The following is a 24,118-nucleotide window of genomic DNA, read 5'->3' on the forward strand; positions in this document are numbered from 1 at the left end:
CACCGTTGTGGCTTTTGCGTAGGTAAGAAACGTTCTTGCTAGAAACCCATAGCAGCCACGTAAAACATGCAACAACAATTAGAGGACGTCTAACTTGTTTTTGCAGGGTATGCTATGTGATGTGATATGGCCAAAAGGATGTGATGAATGATATATGTGATGTATGAGATTGATCATGTTCTTGTAATAGGAATCACGACTTGCATGTCGATGAGTATGACAACCGGCAGGAGCCATAGGAGTTGTCTTAATTTATTGTATGACCTGCGTGTCAATGAAAAACGCCATGTAATTACTTTACTTTATTGCTAACCGTTAGCCATAGTAGTAGAAGTAATAGTTGGCGAGACAACTTCATGAAGACACGATGATGGAGATCATGATGATGGAGATCATGGTGTCATGCCGGTGACGAAGGTGATCATGCCGCGCCTCGAAGATGGAGATCAAAAGGCGCAAGATGATATTGGCCATATCATGTCACTTTATGATTTGCATGTGATGTTTGTCATGTTTACATCTTATTTGCTTAGAACGACGGTAGCATAAATAAGATGATCCCTCACTAAAATTTCAAGAGATGTGTTCCCCCTAACTGTGCACCGTTGCGAAGGTTCGTTGTTTCGAAGCACCACGTGATGATCGGGTGTGATAGATTCTAACGTTCGCATACAACGGGTGTTGACGAGCCTAGCATGTACAGACATGGCCTCGGAACACAAGCAAAACACTTAGGTTGACTTGACGAGCCTAGCATGTACAGACATGGCCTCGGAACACAAGAGACCGAAAGGTCGAACATGAGTCGTATAGTAGATACGATCAACATGGAGATGTTCACCGATGATGACTAGTCCGTCTCACGTGATGATCGGACACGGCCTAGTCGATTCGGATCATGTATCACTTAGATGACTAGAGGGATGTCTATCTAAGTGGGAGTTCATTAAATAATCAGATGAACTTAATTATCATGAACATAGTCAAAAGGTCTTTGCAAATAATGTCGTAGCTTACGCTTTAGTTCTACTAAGATATGTTCCTAGAGAAAATTTAGTTGAAAGTTGATAGTAGCAATTATGCGGACTGGGTCCGTAAACTGAGGATTGTCCTCATTGCTGCACAGAAGGCTTATGTCCTTAATGCACCGCTCGGTGTGCTGAACCTCGAGCGTCGTCTGTAGATGTTACGAAACATCTGACATACACGTTTTGATGACTACGTGATAGTTCAGTGTGTGATGCTAACGGTTTAAAATTGTGGCACCAAAGACGGTTTTGAAACGTCGCAGAACATATGAGATGTTCCAAAGACTGAAATTGGGATTTCAGACTAATGCCCACGTCAAGAGGTATGAGACCTCTGACAAGTTTCTTAAGCCTGCAAACTAAGGGAGAAAAGCTCAATCGTTGAGCATGTGCTCAGATTGTCTGAGTACTACAATCACTTGAATCGAGTGGGAGTTAATCTTCCAGATGAGATAGTGATGGTTCTCCATAGTCACTGCCACCAAGCTATTAGAGCTTCGTGATGAACTATAACATATCAGGGATAGACATGATGATCCTTGAGCAACTCGCGATGTTTGACACCGCGAAAGTAGAAATCAAGAAGGAGCATCAATTGTTGATGGTTAGTAAAACCACTAGTTTCTAGAAGGGCAAGGGCAAGAAGGGATACTTCATGAAACGGCAAATCAGTTGCTGCTCTAGTGAAGAAACCCAAGGTTGAACCCAAACCCGAGACTAAGTGCTTCTGAAATGAGGGGAACGGTCACTGAAGCAGAACTACCCTAGATACTTCGTAGATGAGAAGGCTGGCAAGGTCGACAGAAGTATATTGGATATACATTATATTAATGTGTACTTTACTAGTACTCCTAGTAGCACCAGGGTATTAGATACCGGTTCGGTTGCTAAGTGTTAGTAACTCGAAATAAAAGCTGCGGAATAAACGGAGACTAGCTAAAGGTGAGATGACGATATGTGTTGGAAGTGTTTCCAAGGTTGATGTGATCAAGCATCGCATGCTCCCTCTACCATCGAGATTGGGGTTAAACCTGAATAATTATTATTTGGTGTTTGCGTTGAGCATAGACATGATTGGATTATGTTTATCGCAATACGGTTATTCATTAAAGGAGAATAATGGTTACTCTGTCTATTTGAATAATACCTTCAATGGTCTTGCACCTAAAATGAATGGTTTATTGAATCTCGATCGTAGTGATACACATGTTCATGCCAAAAGATATAAGATAGTAATGATAGTACCACATACTTGTGGCACTGCCACTTGAGTCATATTGGTATAAAACGCATGAAGAAGCTCCATGTTGATGGATCTTTGGACTCACTCGTTTTTGAAAAGATTGAGACATGCGAACCATGTCTATTAGTATATATGCATGAAGAAAGTCCATACAGATGGATCATTTGGACTCACTTGATTTTGAATCACTTGAGACATGCAAATCATACCACATGGGCAAGATGACTGAAAGGCCTCGTTTTCAGTAAGATGGAACAAGAGAGCAACTTGTTGGAAGTAATACATTTGATGTGTGCAGTCCAATGAGTGCTGAGGCACGCAGTGGATATCGTTATGTTCTTACTTCACAGATGATTTGAGTAGATGCTGAGAATATTTACTTGATGAAACACAAGTCTGAATTATTGAAAGGTTCAAGTAATTTCAGAGTGAAGTTGAAGATCGTCGTGACAAGAGGATAAAATGTCTGTGATATGATCATAGAGATGAATATCTGAGTTACGAGTTTGGCACACAATTAAGAAATTGTGGAAATTGTTTCACGACTAATACCGCCTGGAACACCATATTGTGATGGTGTGTCCGAACATCATAACTGCACCCTATTGGATATGGTGCATACCATGATGTCTCTTATCGAATTACAACTATCGTTTATGGGTTAGGCATTAGAGACAACCGCATTCACTTTAAATAGGGCACCACGCAATTCCGTTGAGACGACACCGTATGAACTATGGTTTAGAGAAACCTAAGCTGTCGTTTCTTAAAAGTTTGGGGCTGCGACGCTTATGTGAAAAAGTTTCAGGCTGATAAGCTCGAACCCAAAGCGGATAAATGCATCTTCATAGAATACCCAAAACAGTTGGGTATACCTCCTATTTCAGATCTGGAAGCAAAAGTGATTGTTTCTAGAAACGGGTCCTTTCTCGAGGAAAAGTTTCTCTCGAAAGAATTGAGTGGGAGGATGGTGGAGACTTGATGAGGTCATTGAACCGTCACTTCAACTAATGTGTAGCAGGGCACAGGAAGTTGTTCCTGTGGCACCTACACCAATTGAAGTGGAAGCTTATGATAGTGATCATGAAACTTCAGATCAAGTCACTACCAAACCTCATAGGACGACAAGGATGCGTACTACTTCAGAGTGGTACGTAATCCTGTCTTGGAAGTCATGTTGCTAGACAACAATGAACCTACGAGCTATGGAGAAGCGATGGTGGGCCCGGATTCCGACGAATGGCTCGAGGCCATAAAATCCGAGAGGATCCATGTATGAAAACAAAGTATAGACTTTGAAAGAACTACTTGATGGTCGTAAGGCTGTTGGGTACAGATGGATTTTAAAGGGAAGACAGACAATGATGGTAAGTGTCACCATTAAGAAAGCTCGACTTGTCGTTAAGATGTTTTCCGGCAAGTTCAAGGAGTTGACTGCGATGAGACTTTCTCACTCGTAGCGATGCTAAGAGTCTGTTAGAATTATATTAGCAGTTACTGCATTATTTATGAAATCTTGCAGATAGGATGTCAAAACATTGTTTCCTCGACGATTTTCTTGAGGAAAGGTTGTATGTGATACAACCAGAAGGTTTTGTCAATCCTGAAAGATGCTAACAAGTATGCAAAGCTCCAGCAATCCTTCTAAGGATTGGAGTAAGCATCTCGGAGTTGGAATGAACGCTTTGATGAGATGATCAAAGATTTTGGGTTTATACAAAGTTCATGAGAAACTTGTATTTCCAAAGAAGTGAGTGGGAGCACTATAGAATTTTTGATGAGTATATGTTGTTAACATATTGTTGATCAGAAATGATGTAGAATTTCTGGAAAGCATCCAGGGTTATTTGAAAAGTGTTTTTAATGGAAAACCTGGATTAAGCTACTTGAACATTGAGCATCAAGATCTATAAGGATAGATCAAAAATGCTTAATAGTACTTTCAAATGAATACATACCGTGACAAGCGTTTGAAGGAGTTCAAAATAGATCAGCAAAGAAGGAGTTCTTGGCTGTGTTACAAGGTGTGAGTATTGAGTAAGACTCAAGACCTGACCACGGCAGAAGAAAGAGAAAGGACGAAGGTCGTCCCCTATGATTTAGACGTAGGCTCTACAATATGCTATCTTGTGTACCGCACCTGAAGTGTGCCTTGCCATGAGTTAGTCAAGGGGTACAATAGTGATCTAGGAAGGGATCACATGACAGCGGTCGAAATTATCCTTAGTATCTAGTGGACTAAGGAATTTTCTCGATTATGGAGGTGGAAAGGGGGTTCATCATAAAGGGTTACGTCGATGCAAACCTTGACACTAATCGGAATGACTCTGAGTAGTGAACCGGATTCGTATAGTAGAGCAGTTATTTGGAATAGCTCCAAGTAGCGCGTGGTAGCTACATCTACAAGATGACATGGAGATTTGTAAAGCACAGACGGATCTGAATGTTGCACACCCGTTGACTAAAACCTCTCTCGTAAGCATAACATGATCAAACCCTAGAACTCATTGAGTGTTAATCACATGGTGATGTGGACTAGATTATTGAATCTGGTGAACTTTGAGTGTTAATCACATGGTGATGTGAACTAGATTATTGACTCTAGTGCAAGTGGGAGACTGTTGGAAATATGCCCTAGAGGCAATAATAAAATGGTTATTATTGTATTTCCTTGTTCATGATAATTGTCTGTTGTTCATGCTATAATTGTATTAACTGGAAACCGTAATACATGTGTGAATACATAGACCACAACATGTCCCTAGTGAGCCTCTAGTTGACTAGCTCGTTGATCAATAGATGGTTATGGTTTCCTGACCATGGACATTGGATGTCATTGATAACGGGATCACATCATTAGGAGAATGATGTGATGGACAAGACCCAATCCTAAGCATAGCACAAGATCGTGTAGTTCGTTTGCTAGAGCTTTTCTAATGTCAAGTATCATTTCCTTAGACCATGAGATTGTGCAACTCCCGGATACCGTAGGAATGCTTTGGGTGTACCAAACGTCACAACGTAACTGGGTGGCTATAAAGGTGCACTACAGGTATCTCCGAAAGTGTCTGTTGGGTTGGCACGAATCGAGACTGGGATTTGTCACTCCGTATGACGGAGAGGTATCTCTGGGCCCACTCGGTAATGCATCATCATAATGAGCTCAATGTGACTAAGGAGTTAGCCACGGGATCATGCGTTACGGTACGAGTAAAGTGACTTGCCGGTAACGAGATTGAACAAGGTATTGGGATACCGACGATCGAATCTCGGGCAAGTAACGTACCGATTGACAAAGGGAATTGTATACGGGATTGATTGAATCCTCGACATCGTGGTTCATCCGATGAGATCATCGTGGAACATGTGGGAGCCAACATGGGTATCCAGATCCCGCTGTTGGTTATTGACCGGAGAGTCGTCTCGGTCATGTCTGCATGTCTCCCGAACCCGTAGGGTCTACACACTTAAGGTTCGGTGACGCTAGAGTTGTAGAGATATTAGTATGCGGTTAACCGAAAGTTGTTCGGAGTCCCGGATGAGATCCCGGACGTCACGAGGAGTTCCGGAATGGTCCGGAGGTAAAGATTTATATATGGGAAGTCCTATTTTGGCCACCGGAAAATGTTCGGGATTTTTCGGTATTGTACCGGGAAGGTTCTAGAAGGTTCCGAAGTGGGGCCCACCTGCATGGGGGGACCCACATGAACGTGGGTAGTGGGGGCAAGGCCCCACACCCCTGGTCAAGGCGCACCAAGATCCCACCTTAGAAGGAATAAGATCATATCCCGAAGGGATAAGATCAAGATCCCTAAAAAAGGGGGATAACAATCGGTGGGGAAGGGAAATGATGGGATTTCTTTCCCCCACCTTTGCCAACGCCCCAATGGACTTGGAGGGCAAGAAACCAGCCCCTCCACCCCTATATATAGTGGGGAGGCGCATGGGAGCAGCACCCCAAGCCCTGGCGCCTCCCTCCCTCCCGTGACACCTCTTCCTCCCCGCTTGCGCTTGGTGAAGCCCTGCCGGGATCCCGCTACTTCCACCACCACGCCGTCGTGCTGTTGGATCTCCATCAACTTCTCCTCCCCCCTTGCTGGATCAAAAAGGAGGAGACGTCCCCGCTCCGTACGTGTGTTGAACGCGGAGGTGCCGTCCGTTCGGCGCTAGGATCATCGGTGATTTGGATCACGACGAGTACGACTCCATCAACCCCGTTCTCTTGAACGCTTCCGCTCGCGATCTACAAGGGTATGTAGATGCACTCCTCCCCTCTCGTTGCTAGCATCTCCTAGATTGATCTTGGTGACACATAGGAAAATTTTGAATTTCTGCTACGTTCCCCAACAGAGTCCTCCTAGTAGGAGTAGGACTCCCTTTCCTACTCCTACTAGGAGGAGGAAAGGAAGGGGGAAGGGGAGAAGGAAGGAGAGGGAGGAAAGGAGGAAAGGGGGGCCAGCCCCTAGTCCAATTCGGTTTGGGCTAGGGGGTCGTGCGCCCTGGCTCCTATCTTCCACCTCATGGCCCATGAGGCCCAATACTTCTTCCCCGTATTCCCGTAACTCCTCGGTACTCCGAAAAATACCCAAATCACTCGGAACCTTTCCGATGTCCGAATATAGTCGTCCAATATATCGATCTTTACGTCTCGACCATTTCGAGACTCCTCGTAATGTCCCTGATCTCATCCGGGACTCCGAACTACCTTCGGTACATCAAAACACAAAAACTCATTATACTAATCGTCACAGAACTTTAAGCGTGCGGACCCTACGGGTTCGAGAACTATGTAGACATGACCGAGACTCATCTCCGGTCAATAACCAATAGCGGAACCTGGATGCTCATATTGGTTCCTACATATTCTACGAAGATCTTTATCGGTCAAACCGCATAACAACATACGTTGTTCCCTTTGTCATCGGTATGTTACTTGCCCGAGATTCGATCGACGGTATCTCAATACCTAGTTCAATCTCGTTACCGGCAAGTCTTTTTACTCGTTCTGTAATGCATCATCCCGCAACTAACTCATTAGTCATATTGCTTGCAAGGCTGATAGTGATGTGCATTACCTAGAGGGCCCAGAGATACCTCTCCGACAATCGGAGTGACAAATCCTAATCTCGATCTATGCCAACTCAACAAGTACCATCGGAGACGCCTGTAGAGCACCTTTATAATCACCCAGTTATGTTGTGACATTTGGTAGCACACAAAGTGTTCCTCCGGTATTCGGGAGTTGCATAATCTCATAGTCATAGGAACATGCATAAGTCATGAAGAAAGCAATAGCAATATACTAAATGATCAAATGCTAAGCTAACGGAATGGGTAAAGTCAATCACATCATTTTCTAATGATGTGATCCCGTTAATCAGATGACAACTCATGTCTATGGTTAGGAAATATAACCATCTTTGATTCAGCGAGCTAGTCAAGTAGAGGCATACTAGTGAAACTATGTTTGTCTATGTATTCACACATGTATTATGTTTCCGGTTAATACAATTCTAGCATGAATAATAAACATTTATCATGAAATAAGGAAATAAATAATAACTTTATTATTGCCTCTAGGGCATATTTCCTTCAAAAACAACTGCAATATTAACTGGCCAAGGGTGTCCATGTTTAATAATGCCATCGCCTCCATGGCTCTTCGGGAGGTGGCAAGGTGTCGGGCCCGTTATACATGGATGAACAAACAGTTGGCCCCGATGCGATGGTGCTAGATAGGGTGTTCATCTCTCCCGATTGGGAGTTGATGTACCCTCTATGCTCGCTTGTCGCTGAGACCAGGATCGGGTCGGACCACGTACCGCTTATCCTTTCCTCACGAGAGGACAAGATTCGTCGAAGCCCTTGGTTTTTCTTCGAGACGGCTTGGTTCGAAAACCCAAACTTGGACTCCATCTTCAGGGTGAAGTGGAACTTTTGTGTTAGCCAGGTGGGTAACCAGCGGGGCCCGATGGACTTCTGGATCGCGGTAGGGAGCCGCCTTCGGGCCAGTCTCAAGGGCTGGGGGCCAACTTGGGCCGTCAGTAAAGGATGCTTAGGGAGGGTATCCTTGCCGAGATCGCGAGCCTCGACCAACAGGCGGATGCGCGGCCTTTTTCTGAACAAGAATGGGCTCGTCGCTACGCGTTGGAGGACCAGGTGCGGTCCTTGCTCCATGCGGAAGAGGAGTACTGGAGGCGTCAGGGCGACCTTAAGTGGATGCTCAAAGGTGACGCTAACACAAATTTTTTCCATGCTTACGCTAATGGGAGACAACGTAGATGTGCGATTCTTCGCTTGCAGTCCAATCAGGGGTTACTGCTGGCTCAGGCGGACATAGTGCGTCATGTTTATGACTTCTAGGTCCAACTGATGGGGACGAGTGAGGAGCAGTGAGCAGGGGTGCGCACTGACCTGTGGGAACCTTCCCAGCTCGTCACCGACCGGGAAAATGAGGAGCTGGGGCTCGCTGAGGGAGTCCTAGATTAGGGGGTCCTCGGGCGTCCGGGCTGTGTGACATGGGCCAGACTCATGGGCCGTGAAGATACAAGATGGAAGGCTTTCCCCCATGTCTAGATGTGACTCTCCTTGGCATGGAAGGCAAGCTTGGCGCACAGATGTGAAGATTCCTTTCTCTGTAAACCGACTATGTATAACCCTAGGGCCCTCCGGTGTCTATATAAACGAAAGGTTAGTCCGTAGAGGCAATCATAATCAAACAGGCTAGACATCTAGGGTTTAGCCATTACGTTCTCGAAGTAGATAAACTCTTGTAACCCCTATACTCATCATAGCCAATCAAGCAGGAAGTAGGGTATTACCTCCATTAACAGGGCCCGAACCTGGGTAAACATCGTGTCCCCTGTCTCCTGTTACCTTTGATCCTTAGACACACAGTTCGGGACCCCCTACCCGAGATCTGCCGGATTTGACACCGACATTGGTGCTTTCATTGAGAGTTCCTCTGTGGCGTCGACAGAAGGATCGATGGCTCGCCTTGACACCAATGATTGTATCACTTCCGGGGGAGCCCTAGTTTCAGGGCAAACCCTCCGGCTTTGCAGCTTCACCATGGGTGCCCGTTCGGCCGTTAAGCCAAAGGCAACCCCCAAGTCGCCGAAAACCATCCCCGTATCGGCCCAGAATACTTCGACAAGATGGATTCGGCAGATCTATCGTCTTTGAACGAGTTGCTAGATTGCATCGCCGCCCTAGGGGTCTCAACTGACTATGATTGGGTCGGGCTTAAACCCGATCAGAGAGAAATCAAATCTCCACCGATCACCAATCAGGTAGCGGTTGTGGAGGAACAAGCCGACAATAACTCTTCTCCTACGTTGAGGACAAACTAAGTTCGGATTTCCGAGCCCAGAGAGCCGGATACCCATCTTCGGGGGGACACTCCCTGTCCTCTGAACACAAAATCAGACGTTAAGCCTGATAATTCACTGGACACTCCGGAGCCCGGGCTAGTAACCTCGAAAATTCTTCAAACTCCGGATTCCACAGTGAGTCAGGGTGCGAATTTAAGCCCGCCCAACCACCACAAGCAGGATAACCCCAAGGGGTTGTGGGTTTTTTCTACCAATGGGAGCTTTCCCTTCACCGCCCCCATGGGGGTGGTCCATAGTCCAAGAAATTCCGGCCCTCCGGACATATGCGGCCTAATGTATGTGTGGCAGCAGCCTCGGGAGACAGTCCATCACTTTTGGGCCAGATTCCTCCTTGTCAAAAACAAGATAGAAGACTGCTGCGACGATGATGCAATTTCAGTATTTCACAACAAGTGTACGGATGAGGGAATCCTTAATGCCCTCAACCATCGTCGCGTACTGCACTTTGCAGATTTGGCACACATAGTACAGAAGTACTGCATAATGGAAAGCGCCTGGAAAACTCTGACAGCCCGCTGGGAACCGCTGGCCTTTAAGCCATCTCCCGCACAGACAAAAAGGATGCACCCTCACAGGGAACCTAACCATCATCCCGTGGACAAGAAAATTAAGCCCTTTACGGGACATAAAACTGTCTTCGAGGAATGGCTCGATGGCCATGTCATATACACACGACGCTGAATACCGAACCAACGCACAGCCTACGGGCATGTTGGATACTCCGGCAAGCAGCCAAAAGCGGCGAGGGTATCCTCACCAACACTACCCCAGAGAAGTACTCTTCGGAGGACGACGCAAAGTATTCACGATATTCGAGACCTTCTCATCAAATAATCTGCGCAAAAGGGCGCTCCGGGACCTTGCCGAAGTCTGCCAAGTAGCAGCAATAAACCCTTGGAATGATACGGCGATTACTTTCAATGCCGATGACAAACCAAGATCCCGCTTATTCCGGGCACCAGCCGCTTTGGTCCTAAACCCAATCATGGACGGTTTTCGGCTCACTAAAGTGCTAATGGACGGTGGCAGCGGACTGAACCTCATCTATGAGGACACTCTCAATAAAATGCAAATGGACAGGAGTTGCATTGAGCAAAGCAATACATCCTTTCGAGGAATCATCCCCAGCAGGGAAGCAAGATGCTCAGGGAAAATTAAACTGGATGTGGTATTCGGCACACCAGAGAACTATAGGTCTGAAGAGATAATCTTCCAGGTGGCCCCTTTCAACAGCGGATATCATGCCCTGTTAGGGTGAGATGCATTCACACGCTTTCAAGCCATACCTCATTATGGGTACATGAAGCTCAAAATGCCTGGGCCCAATGGTGTTATCACTATCTCCAGTGATCCGGACATAGCACTCCGCACCGAAAAAAAACCGCATCCCTGCCCCTTGAGGCATTGTCCGAAGCCCTAGCGGGAACTCACCGCCCTGCGTTCCACAGTGGATAGAGACGGCATAATTCCTGATAAAAGGCCTAAATCCACCTCTTTCAAACCGGCAGACGAGATAGTCAAATTTCAAGTCCACCAGACGGATCCCAAGAAGACAACTTCCATTGGGGCACAGCTGGATCCGACAGTCGATGTCGTATTACGCGCACTCCTGCGCGAGAATTGGGACATCTTTGCCTGACACCCTTCTGATATGCCAGGAATCCCATGCGGACTGGCTGATCATAGTCTCAATATACTGAAGGGATACAAGCCAGTCAAGAAAACGCTGCGGTGATTTTCCGAACCCAAACGACAGGCTATGGGGGAGGAGCTAGCCAAGTTAGTTGAAGCCGGGTTTATCAGAGATCAAACATTTGGACTGGCTAGCAAATTTGGTCATGGTACCGAAGAACGATAAATCCTGGCACCTGTGTGTCGGTTTCAAATACCTTAATAAGGCCTGCCCTAAGGACCCCTTCCCACTACCTCGCATCGACCAGATTATTGATGCAACCGCGGGACACGATTCACTGTGTTTCCTCGACGCATACTCCGGATACCATCAAATTAAGATGAAGGAATCCGACCAGGCCGCAACGGCATTCATCACCCCGTATGGGCCTTTTTGCTTCAACACTATGCCTTTCGGGCTCAAGAACGCCGGCGCCACTTACCAACGCATGATTCAAACGTGCCTGGAAAAGCAAATCGGCAAGACTGTGGAGGCATATATAGATGACGTAGTCATCAAAACCAAGCACGTTGAATCATTGGTGGACGACTTATGCCTTACATTCGACAACCTCCGAGCATATGATATACGGCTCAATCCGGAAAATTACGTTTTCGGCGTTCTCGCCGGCAAACTGCTCGGGTTCATTGTATCCAATAGAGGAATTGAAGCAAACCCAGCCAAAATCCGGGCCCTGTCACAATTGGCAACACCAACTAACCTCAAACAGGTCCAAAAGCTAGCCGGGTGCATAGCCGCTTTGAGCCACTTTATCTCCAGATTAGGAGAAAAGGCATTGCCATTGTATCGCCTGCTCCGACGCACCAACCACTTTGCATGGACGGACGCTGCAACGGCCGAACTGGAGGAAATAAAATCTTTGCTAGCGAGCAACCCAATCTTGGCCGCACCAAACGTCAGCGAACCGATGTTGCTCTACATATCTGCAACCCACCAGGTGGTGAGTGCGGTCCTCGTCGTCGAACGAGAGGAAGAGGGGCATATGTTCCCACTCCAAAAACCAGTATACTACGTATCGACGGTCCTCACACCATGCAAATCCCGATACCCGCATTATCAGAAGATAGCATATGCGGTCTTTATGGCATCCCGCAAGCTGCGGCACTACTTTCAAGAATGCTCCATCACGGTAGCTTCAGAAGTACCACTCAATGATATAATAAACAACCAAGACGCCACCGGTCGGATTGCTAAATTGGCTATTGAGCTCTTATAGTTTGAAATAACATATAAGCCACGCCGAGCCATTAAATCTCAGGTGTTGGCTGACTTCGTCGCCGAATGGACAAAGGACGAACTCCCTAAAGAGTACGACACATATTCCAACTGGGTGATAGACTTCGACGACTCTAAAATGCTAGCCGGACATGGGGCTGGTGTCGTCTTGACATCCCCCACAGGAGACACAATCCGTTATGTGCTCCAAATATTGTATACAGACTCTAACAATGCAGCCGAATACGAGGCCCTATTGCATGGTATCACAGATGGCTGTCTCCATGGGCATACAACGCCTTGAGGTGCGCGGGGATTCAAACCTCACAATATCCCAAATAAACGGAGAATTCGACGCAAAAGACCTGAAGATGGCGGCTTTACCGCAACGCCGTACTCAAAATATTAGCTCGGTTTGAGGGGCTCGAGTTTCATCACGTGGCTCGAGAGAGTAATCAAGCCGCGGATATCCTTGCTCGCATGGGCGCTAAACGCGACCCCGTCCCACCTAACACCTTTGTGGAAAGGCTCTTCAAGCCATCCGTAGTGTGGCAGGATGAGAGCGGCAACACTGGTCCGGAGCCGATCATACCCCCAGATTCCGAACACAGTTCCGATATCATCGGGGGCTCGGGCACCGAAACAACACCATCGACCCACGACATCATGGTTGTAATTGCCCCGTGGACCGAGGCTTTCCATGCCTACCTGACTAGGAATGAGCTCCCTGAGGATCAGACTGAGGCCCGTCATATCATTCGACGCTCGAAGGCCTATAAAGTTCATGAAGGAGAAATGTACAACAAAAGTACTACCGGAGTCCTTCAAAGATGTATCTTCAAAGAAGAGGGACGGCAGCTCTTGGCTGAAATGCACGCTGGTCTTGGTGGCCATCACGCCGCAGCTCGGGCCCTTGTAAGCAAGGCCTTCTGTATGGGTTTCTTTTGGCCCACGGCCCAAGCAGATGCACAAGACCTTGTACAACACTGTGTTGGATGCCAGCTTTTCGCTAATGAAAGCCACACGCCGCCCACTGCCCTACGAACAATCCCCATCACTTGGTCCTTTGTGGTCTGGGGGCTCGACATGGTCGGACCTCTTAAAGGGGGAAGCCATAAGAAGAAATACTTATTGGCTATGGTCGACAAGTTCACTAAGTGGATAGAAGCCAAACCAGTTAAAACGGCTGAAGTCGGACCGGTGATAGACTTTATATCCGGTGTCGTACACCGTTATGGTGTCCCGTGTAGTATTATTACTGATAGCGGCTCTAACTTTACAGCCGATGAGGTGCAAACTTGGTGTGCCAATCTAGGCATCAAGCTCGATTATGCCTCCGTATATCACCCTCGGACAAACGGTCAGGTTGAACGGGCTAACGGCATGATAATGAGCGGCATCAAACCCAGACTAGTGCGATCTCTGCAAGAGTCAGACAAGCACTGGGTCGAGGAACTCGATTCCGTACTCTGGGGGCTGTGGACCACGCCCAATCGCACAACCGGATATACACCTTTTTTTCATGGTTTACGGCGCGGAGGCGGTTTTGCCTTACGACATTATTCACGTGTAACATCCCGCATGTGACTTGCCATATTTGTAACTCCGACTCTTGCCATTTTCGGCTATGTGTTATGATATTACCTTCGTGGTCGGGTTTTGTTTTTGTTTTGCTTTTTGTTCATGTCATGCATTTCATATCATGTCATCATGTGCATTGCATTTGCATACGTGTTCGTCTCTTGCATCCGAGCATTTTCCCCGTTGTCCGTTTTGCAATCCGGCGCTCCTATCTCCTCCGGTGCACCCCTCTTGTTTTCTTTTGTGTGCGGGTGTCTAACGTTATCGGAATGGACCGAGGCTTGTCAAGTGGCCTTATTATACCACCCGGAGACCACCGGTCAAGTTTCGTTCCATTTGGAGGTCATTTGGTACTCCAACGGTTAACCGGGCATCCGCAAAGTCCATTTGTGTGTGCAGAAAAAACCGCCTCAAAAACCAGCCCAAAACCCACCAAACACTCTTCCATGCTTTAGGTCATTCGATCACGATCGTGTGGGCGAAAACCGCACCTCATTTGGACTCTCCTAACTCCCTCTACCTATATATTTGTCTCCCTTCCCGTATACAAACACAGTCCAAACCCTAACCCTCGTCCCTCTCCGCCGCCGGACATGTCCGGGCGGAGCCGGACGCGTCCACCTCCACCGCCGCCGCCACGTGGCACGCCTCCGTACGCCGCCGCCGCCGAGGCCCACGGGCCCGCCCGCGGCCCTCCCGGCCCGTCGCCGCGCCTCCCGCGCCTGCGTGCGCCGCTGCCGTCGCCTCTCCTCCTCCACGACGCCATCCCCGCCGGCCGGTCCCGCGCCCACCGCCTCGCCGCCGACGGCCGCCGGCGCCGGCGCCACGCCGCCACGCCACCGCGCCTCCTCCGGTCCCCTCCGCCGCCGGCGCCGCCTCGTCCTCTCCTCCCTCCGTCGCCGGCCCCACCTCCGACCGCCGCCCCGCCTCCTTCTTCCCCTCCCATCGCCGGCGAGCGCCACCGGAGCCGAGCCCGAGCTCCATCGAGGCGAGCTCCCCGATCTGGATCCAGCCCACTGTAGCGTTGACTTTCCCGAGCCCTATCTTTTCCTAAGTTTTTTTGCATTTTCTTACTATGTACCCATGTTCATCAGTGCATAACTCCTTGAATGTAGCTCCGTTTCGCGCGTGTAATATGTCAAATTGTTCAACTCGTGATGCTCTACATTTTGCTCAATTGCGCCATATTCATCAGAGGTCATCTTGATGCCCAAATATCTGTTGCAAGAGGGCTAGTTGTTGTTATCTCTTGGTTCTTATCAGAACTTGGAGATTTGTCATTTTTGTATCTTTTAATCTGTGCATCTTATGGGCATGAGCTCTACATGTGTTTTGTTGTATGCCATGCTATCGTTCCAGTGGTGTATGCCATGTATTTTTGTGATCTCTGTGGTGACTAGCACAAGCATGCAAACTAGGCCCCGTAATGTTTCTGATTTGAGGGACTTAGTGATTTCTCTATAAGTCCTCGTCTGCTGTTATTTTGTTGCCATGTAAACTTGATGCTACAGAGAGATCCATGCATATTTTGGAGATGTTCAGTAAGGATGTTGTAGCTATATTTGTAATTGATCCATTCTTGCCCTTGTTTGCAATTATGGATTACCATAGCATGACTCAATCTTGCTCTACTTTTGCTATAAAATATTTCTGGCAGATTCTAAACATGATATGCAATTTTGCCAAGCTTATTGTAGTTGACCATACATGCCATGTTTTTGTTCTTGCCATGGATAGCTTCAAAAACATGCCATCTTGCTGTAGGTATGCTAGTTTTATCATGCGTTACTTTGTGGTGAGTGCATCAAGCTCACCAACATGCCTTCATATTATTGTTTCTGCCATGCTCTGTTTTCTTCCAAGTCTGAAACCTGATAACGAAACTTGCTATGTTTACATGCTTGCCATCATATCTTCTGGCCCTTTTTGGCTTATGGTCATTAATGGACTTTTGTCATATACATTTAGTAGAACACTGCCATGCCTTGTTTTGCTATGTTAAGTTCCTGTAGCATGTTGATTTCGTGCTCTGAACATTGCTACCTGATGCTGTTTTCTGCCATGTCCAGTTTTTCACGAAGTCTGTGATCCTGTTATCTTTTGCACTTTTGCCATGCTTGTTTGAGCCTGTTATGTTGTGAACTAGCCGTAGCTCAGTGTTCATCTTTTGTCAATCATCTCCTGTAGATTACTGCCATGTTCTTTGTTGCTACGTTGGAGTTCTGTAGCATTGTTGCTTGTTGCATTTTAAGTGCTATCATGCTGTTAATCGCAAATTCGCGTCATTCTTGTTTTGCTTGCCATTTGCAAACCGTGCATCCGTTTCCGGTGATCTTTATATCGATTTCGACCGAAATCATCTCATCTTTCCAGTGGCATGCTTGGTTTGCCAAGTTACTGCCTTGTTCATCATTTTCCTTCCAGAGCACGCATATGCATCGCATATCATATCTCGCATATCATACATGTTTTGCATCATGTTGCTTGTGCATTTCTCGTGGTTGATTGTGGTTCCGTTTGTTTGTGTTCTTGTCTTGGGTAGAGCCGGGAGACGAGTTCGTGAACGAGGAACCTGTTGAGTACGCTTACGAGGATCAAGCTTTCGACAACTCTGAGAATCTTGCAGGCAAGATGACCACACCTCGAAATCACTTCTATCTTTGCTTTGCTAGTTGTTCGATCTATTGCCATGTTGCGCTACCTATCACTTGCTATATCATGTCTCCCATTTTGCTATGTCAGCCTCTAACCATCCTTTCCTAGCAAACCGTTGTTTGGCTAAGTTACCGCTTTTGCTCAGCCCCTCTTATAGCGTTGCTAGTTGCAGGTGAAGTTGAAGTTTGTTCCATGTCGGAACATGGATATGTCGGGATATCACAACATCTCTTATTTAATTAATGCATCTATATATTTTGGTAAAGGGTGGAAGGCTCGGCCTTATGCCTGGTGTTTTGTTCCACTCTTGCCGCCCTAGTTTCTGTTATACCGGGATTATGTTCCTTGACTTTTGCGTTCCTTACGCGATCGGGTGATTTATGGGACCCCCTTGACAGTTCGCCTTGAATAAAACTCCTCCAGCAAGGCCCAACCTTGGTTTTACCATTTGCCACCTAAGCCTTTTCCCCCGGGTTTTCGCGAGCCCGAGGGTCATCTTTATTTTAACCCCCCCCCCCCCGGGGCCAGTGCTCCTTCGAGTGTTGGTCCGAACCGAGCAGCCTGCGGGGCCACCTCGGGGAAACTCGAGGTCTGGTTTTACTCGTAGCTTGACTTATCCGGTGTGCCCTGAGAACGAGATATGTGCAGCTCCTATCGGGATTTGTCGGCACATTCGGGCGGCTTTGCTGGTCTTGTTTTACCATTGTCGAAATGTCTTATAAACCGGGATTCCGAGACTGATCGGGTCTTTCTGGGAGAAGGTTTATCCTTCGTTGACCGTGAGAGCTTATGATGGGCTAAGTTGGGACACCCCTGCAGGGTATTATCTTCCGAAAGCCGTGCCCGCGGTTATGAGGCAGATGGGAATTTGTTAATGTCCGGTTGTAGAGAACTTGTCACTTGACCCAATTAAAATACATCAACTGCGTGTGTAGCCGTGATGGTCTCTTCTCGGCGGAGTCCGGGAAGTGAACACGGTCTGAGTTATGTATGACGTAAGTAGGAGTTCATGATCACTTCTTGGTCATTGCTAGATGACGACCGTTCCGTTGCTTCTCTTCTCGCTCTCATTTGCGCAAGTTAGCCACCATATATGCTTATTGCTGCTGCAGCTCCACCTTATTACACCTTCCTTTCCTATAAGCTTAAATAGTCTTGATCTCGTGGGTGTGAGATTGCTGAGTCCTTGTGACTCACAGATTCTACCAAAACAGTTGCAGGTGCCGACGATGCCAGTGCAGATGATGGGATCGATCTCAAGTGGGAGTTCGATGAGGAACGTGGTCGTTACTATGTGTCTTTTCCTGATGATCGGTAGTGGAGCCCAGTTGGGACGATCAGGGATCTAGCATTTGGGGTTATCTTATTTTCATCTGGATTTTGGCCGTAGTCGGTCTATATGTATGTATTTTGGATGATGTATGAATTATATTTATGTATTGTGTGAAGTGGCGATTGTAAGCCAACTCTTTATCCCATTCTTGTTCATTACATGGGATTGTGTGAAGATGACCCTTCTTGCGACAAAACCACTATGCGGTTATGCCTCTAAGTCGTGCCTCGACACGTGGGAGATATAGCCGCATCATGGGCGTTACATCACGACTCACCTCGAGTGCGCATGTACGAAGAGAGAGAAGCCGAACTCGATCGGCAGGGCGGCTTGGACGGCCTGGAGGAGGAGCGCGAGGTCGCAAAGGCCCGTTCCGCATTCTACCAACAACAGGCTCGGCGATATCAAAGCAGAGAAGTACGGGCAAAGACATACAATGTCGGTGAACTCGTTCTATGCCTACCAGAGAAGAAAAAGGACAAGCTCAAGCCCAAATGGGAGGGTCCCTTAATTATAGATGAAGTTCTCACTGGAGGAGCCTATCGCCTTCGCAGTGCTTCGGATAATCGCTTGGAGCCAAACCCATGGAACGCTGCAAGGCTCCGAAGATTCTATGCCTAAGTCCGCACACATACCCCTTTTCCTTGTTCCTTCTTTTCTCCCTTTTGCTGTTGTCCTTTTTCTCGTTTTTATACGACTTTTAGCTTGTGTTCGGATAAAACCGCACACCTGAGGGGTATACATCCTTAAATGTACATACCCCATAATACCTGGGGGCTTCTTTTTACAGAATCTTATTATTATTTCGAGCATCAAGCTCACCGTATATATGTGTCGTCTACTCATATATGTCTTTTCTTCGCCATTATATGCACCTTTATGACTTAAGTTTTGCAAGCTGGGTTGCCTGGCTCCTGTGCTTATGCCCTACGTTCCTGCTTGTTCGGCTAGGGCATAAAGGGAGCACCTCTGCGATTGTTACAGCCGGGTTATCCGAACGCGTACCTCAGACAGGTGAAGCCGAAAGCTAGCGTTCTTAAGGGAATAATTGGTCGGCGGGCAAAAGATGAACTGCCCTCGTTGCAATACAAAACCCCCAGACTATAACGTATACTGTGATTTTTAGCATCACAGCTTCAGAATGCACACAAAAAAACCCGCATGCTGCCCCAGGGAAAGGAACCCTTAATGGAACTATTTTCTCTAGAAGATGTTTCTTACAATCAAATGTAATATAACATAACTCCCCGAATACAACTTGTCTGTTCAAGCAACTATGACCGGACTGGCTGGTTTTCGAACATACTTTGGTGTTTACCTACGGTATAGTATTTGGAAACACTCCAAACCTAGGGTTTTCGGAGGTCGAAGCAGAAAGTCTGCCATGACAATCGTTTTACAAATTCGGCTGGAGACAAGTTTGTCGATAAAAGTACATGGCTACTTGGACTAAAAAACTTCTTCTTCCTCTAGACCCTCTAATAGGTTGTCTAGTTTACAATCCTGTTGTGAAAACTTGGCAGCCAACTTCACTTGGTCGTACACCAGGTTGACCGGAATTTCCTGTCCATCGGATCCTCGAGGTCCGACCCGCGCCATATGATTTGGATCAAGTCCGGTGTACCGTGTTTTCACCATGTCCCAGGCTTTCCAAGCACCTTCTCGGCAGGCTGATATCTTCCATAGACCAAAACGGTGCCGAGCTCCCTTGAATAAATTAACGAGTTCCTCCATACTTCCTGGAGGAGAATCGGCTGGCCATAAAGCCTTAGCGATGTTTCTCATTGCCTTCCGAGCTCGCTCATGCACTTTCGTCAGCTCTTGTAGCAGGTCGCCTTGAAATCCGGACACCTCTTCTTCGGGCCGCCCAGTCAGCACACCTACAAAAATAAACTTGTTAGGATTCGCATTAGCGAACTGTACGAAAGTACATTAAAAAGCATACTGAATATGCCACCTCTCAGCTTTTGGTTCTCCTTCAAGGCGTCCGCTAGTTGGGCTCGCACGTCTTTCAGCTCTTCGCCTAGCCGGGTGTTGGCGTCCTGCAGCTTGTTCTTCTCATCCCTAGTCCGTGTCAGTACACGTTGACCAGCGGCCTCTTGCTTTTCGGCATGTTGTTTATCCGCCTGCGCGGTCTTCAGTTTCTCTTACAGCTGATCCGACGATCCTGCCATCGTAAATACAACAATATTTATTTGAATAAACATTACTGGCACATGATTATATTTTCCGAACAGAAGGGAACATTACCAGTCGGTGCCTCCTTGGACTTCTCCAATTCGGCGGTGACAGTAGTTAGCTGGGTCCGGCACTTTTCCAGCTCCTGAGTCGGCATGTTGTTCTTCTCCGTGAGTACCTGATTATATAACGATCCTTAAAATCAGTTGCTTCAACTGTTTCAAGTCTCGGGGGCTACTGGTATATGATTATTAAATCCACAGAGTACGATCTTACCCGCATATCCTTTGAAAGCTGGTAAGTGGCTCCAGCAAGCCCATCCCGAGCAGCTCGGATGTATGCATCCGCCGAGCTGAAGGCATTGAATGACTCTACAGTAAAGTTGGGGTCACGCATAGTAGTCCTCCGGCACCGATGGTTCATTGCACTCTCCACTTCGGAGTTGGTGACGGATACATTGTCCGAATCTTCGGAGAAATGACAATCCGACATTGCACCCGTATCAACTCTAGACCTGGAGGCAGGGTCCGGGGTCGGATTGGTGGATGCATGTCCAGCGAGATCTCCGGACACAGTCCGGCGAACGCTCTTTCTGAAATGTGGCGCAGTAAGGAACATTACAATTCGGTATGATTGCCATAGGGCATATTAAAAACCATACCTCTTCGATGAAGGCCTAGCAGTGTAGCTGTCCGTCTTTCTTTTCGAAGACCCACCTCGCACAGGCTCCCCCCTTTTAAGGGATGCCTCTGGTATGGAGTGGCGAGACGAGCGCCGCCCCTTTAAAGCACGAGATAGTGCAGTGGGTGAAACACAGTGATGAAACTCTTTTGGAGGAGACGTCTTCGGGATACTTACGTGAGAGGAAGGGAGAAGGCCGGGATAATCAGCTGTAATGGCCACTTCTGTGCCGTCGTAGCTCACCTGATAGAAAACCCCCTCCTTGAGCTCCACAGATATATCCAGATCCTCCTCGAATCCGGGATCCAGGTCCCGAATATGATCCTCTCGCTGCGGAGCAGGGCTATAAGTCCCTGCGACAGCCTTCCTCCATTCCCGTTGAAGATAGTTGGATTAAAGTTCAAATAAATACGACTCGGGAGTGGGATCGAGTAAAGTTACAAAGCAAAGGCTCACCCAGCTGGGAGGATTGTACATGGAAAAGCCTTATCGGCATTTAAGGCGGGTGGACTCTTCTTTCTCCCCTTTATAAAGATCACTCAACATGGCGGCCAGGGCGACGAAGTTGTCCGGACCCTTGCGCCCATAGTGGGATGTGTCATCCTCCCCATTGTAGTTCCACATGGGGAGTCCTCTGGATTGGAGTGGCTGAACACCTCGCGTTATGGAAATCGCCATGACCTCAATTATGGACAGACCGGATTGGGCGAGTATCTTTATCTTGTCCATTAACTTCTTAACCTCCGCACTATCCTCCTCCTCGAGGCTTCGGGAGCACCAGCTGTTGCGCTTCTTTAACGGAACGTTGGAAACTCAGGTAGGCCTTGTCGGATTGGGTCCGAGAGAACAACATATTCAATATAAAACCACTCCAAGGGCCACTCTTCGGATGCCTTCTTCGGAGTGCCGGATAGGTATCATGTCCCGGCTATGCGCCATACTTCGTCACCGCCCACCTCGAATATGGATCCCTTTTGGGAGCGAGGGACGAGGCAGAAAAGCTTCCTCCATAACTCAAAATGGGCCTCGTAGCCTAGGAACAGCTCGCAAAGAGTGACGAAGCCCGTGATATGCAGAATGGAGCCCGGCGTGAGATTGTGCAGTTGGAGGCCATAGTACCCAAAGAGACCTCGGAGGAAAGGATGGATTGGAAATCCAACGCCTCTTAGTAGAAAGGAAACGAAGCACACTCGCTCCCCTTCTGAAGGATTAGGGAAATTTTCTGGCAGGGCTTCTCCAGTAAAAGAAGTTAATCCCGCCTGAATGGGGACTAGATCCGCAGGGGGAGATATCCTGCACCTGAAGCTTGGTCAACTGGGCATGGGATACAGAGCAGCTCTCCCAATCACCTTTTTGAGGACCGTGGGGTGATACGTCTCCAACATATTTATAATTTATGAAGTATTCATGCCATGTTTACAATAGTTTTATATGATTTTGGTATGATTTGATTAGAACTAACTCGGACTGACGCTGTTTTCAGCAGAACTACCGTGGTGTTGTTTTTGTGCAAAAATAAAAGTTCTCGAAATGCGATGAAAATCAACGGAGAATTTTTCTGGAAAATATAAAAAATACTGGAACAAAGAGTTACCGGAGGGGAGGCCCGTGGGCCCCACGAGGGTGGAGGGCGCACCCACCCCCCTAGGACGCGCCCCTGTGCCTCGTGGACTTCCCGTGGACCCCCTGACTTGTTCTCGACGCCAACCTCTCCTATAAATACCCAAACCTCCAGAAAATAACCTAGATCGGAAGTTCCGCTGCCGCAAGCCTCTGTAGCCACGAGAAATCAATCTAGGCCCTCTCTAGCACCCTACCGGAGGGGGCCATCATCACCGGAGGCCATGGAGGAGGATCCCCGAGGGGCTAACATCGCCATGAAGGCCAAGATCCAGAGGGAGAACCTCTCCCCATCCAGGGGGGAGGCCATGGAGGAGGAAGCACAAGGGGGAGAACCTCTCCTCCTCTCTCTCTGTGGTGCCGGAGTGCCATCGGGAGGGGAATCATCGCCGTGGTGATCGTCTTCATCAACATCACCATCCTCATCTCTTTTACACGGTCCACTCTCCCGCACCCCGCTGTAATCCCTACTTGAACATGGTGCTTTATGCCACATATATGATCCAATGATGTGTTGCCATCCTATGATGTTTTGAGTAGATATCCTTTGTCTTTGGGTTGATTGATGATCTAGATTGGTATGAGTTGTATGTTTTATTTTGGTGCTGTCCTATTGTGCCCTCCGTGTCGCGCAAGCGTGAGGGGTTCCTGCTGTAGGCTGTGGCAATACGTTCATGATTCGCTTATAGTGGGTTGCTTGAGTGACAGAAGCATAAACCCGAGTAAGGGGGTTGTTGCGTATGGGATAAAGGGGACTTGATGCTTTAATGCTATGGTTGGGTTTTACCTTAATGATCTTTAGTAGTTGCGGATGCTTGCTAGAGCTCCAATCATAAGTGCATATGATCCAAGAAGAGAAAGTATGTTAGCTTATGCCTCTCCCTCATATGAAATTGCAATGACGACTACCGGTCTTGTTAACAATTGCCTAGGACAATTCCGCACACCGATGCATCATTATCCCACACTCGCTATTTATAATACTTAAGTAATATATTCTAACTTTATGATAAAAGCACCTACTTTTATATTTTAGCTCTCCGATACCATGCAAAGTTATCCTCTTCATACCCACAACGTAGTTTTATTTCTCGTTTCTAGTTGGAAGCAAACGTTCGGTGTACGTAGAGTCGTATCAGTGGCAGATAGGACTTGAGATAATATTGATCTTACCTTCAGCTCCTTGTGGGTTCGACACTCCATACTTATCACTTCCGTCATTGGGAATTGCTACGATGATTCCCTGCACTTGGGGATTATCAAGCTCTTTTATGGCGCCATTGCCGGGGAGCAATAGTGTGGGGTTGATATTTTCGTGTTTGCTTGTTTGCTTTCTTCACTAAGTAGATTTTGTTTTTCCTTTTTGTTTTCGTTTAGTTGTGGGTGAAACATACAAAAAAATTTAAAAGAATGAAAATAAAAAAAATTTACTTGCCTCTCATGCCTAAAAAGTTTTTCAATAAGAGAAATGATTGGAAGGTGATGCATTGGAGAAGT

Source organism: Triticum aestivum, chromosome 2D, assembly GCF_018294505.1.
Source record: "Triticum aestivum cultivar Chinese Spring chromosome 2D, IWGSC CS RefSeq v2.1, whole genome shotgun sequence".
NCBI lineage: Eukaryota > Viridiplantae > Streptophyta > Magnoliopsida > Poales > Poaceae > Triticum > Triticum aestivum.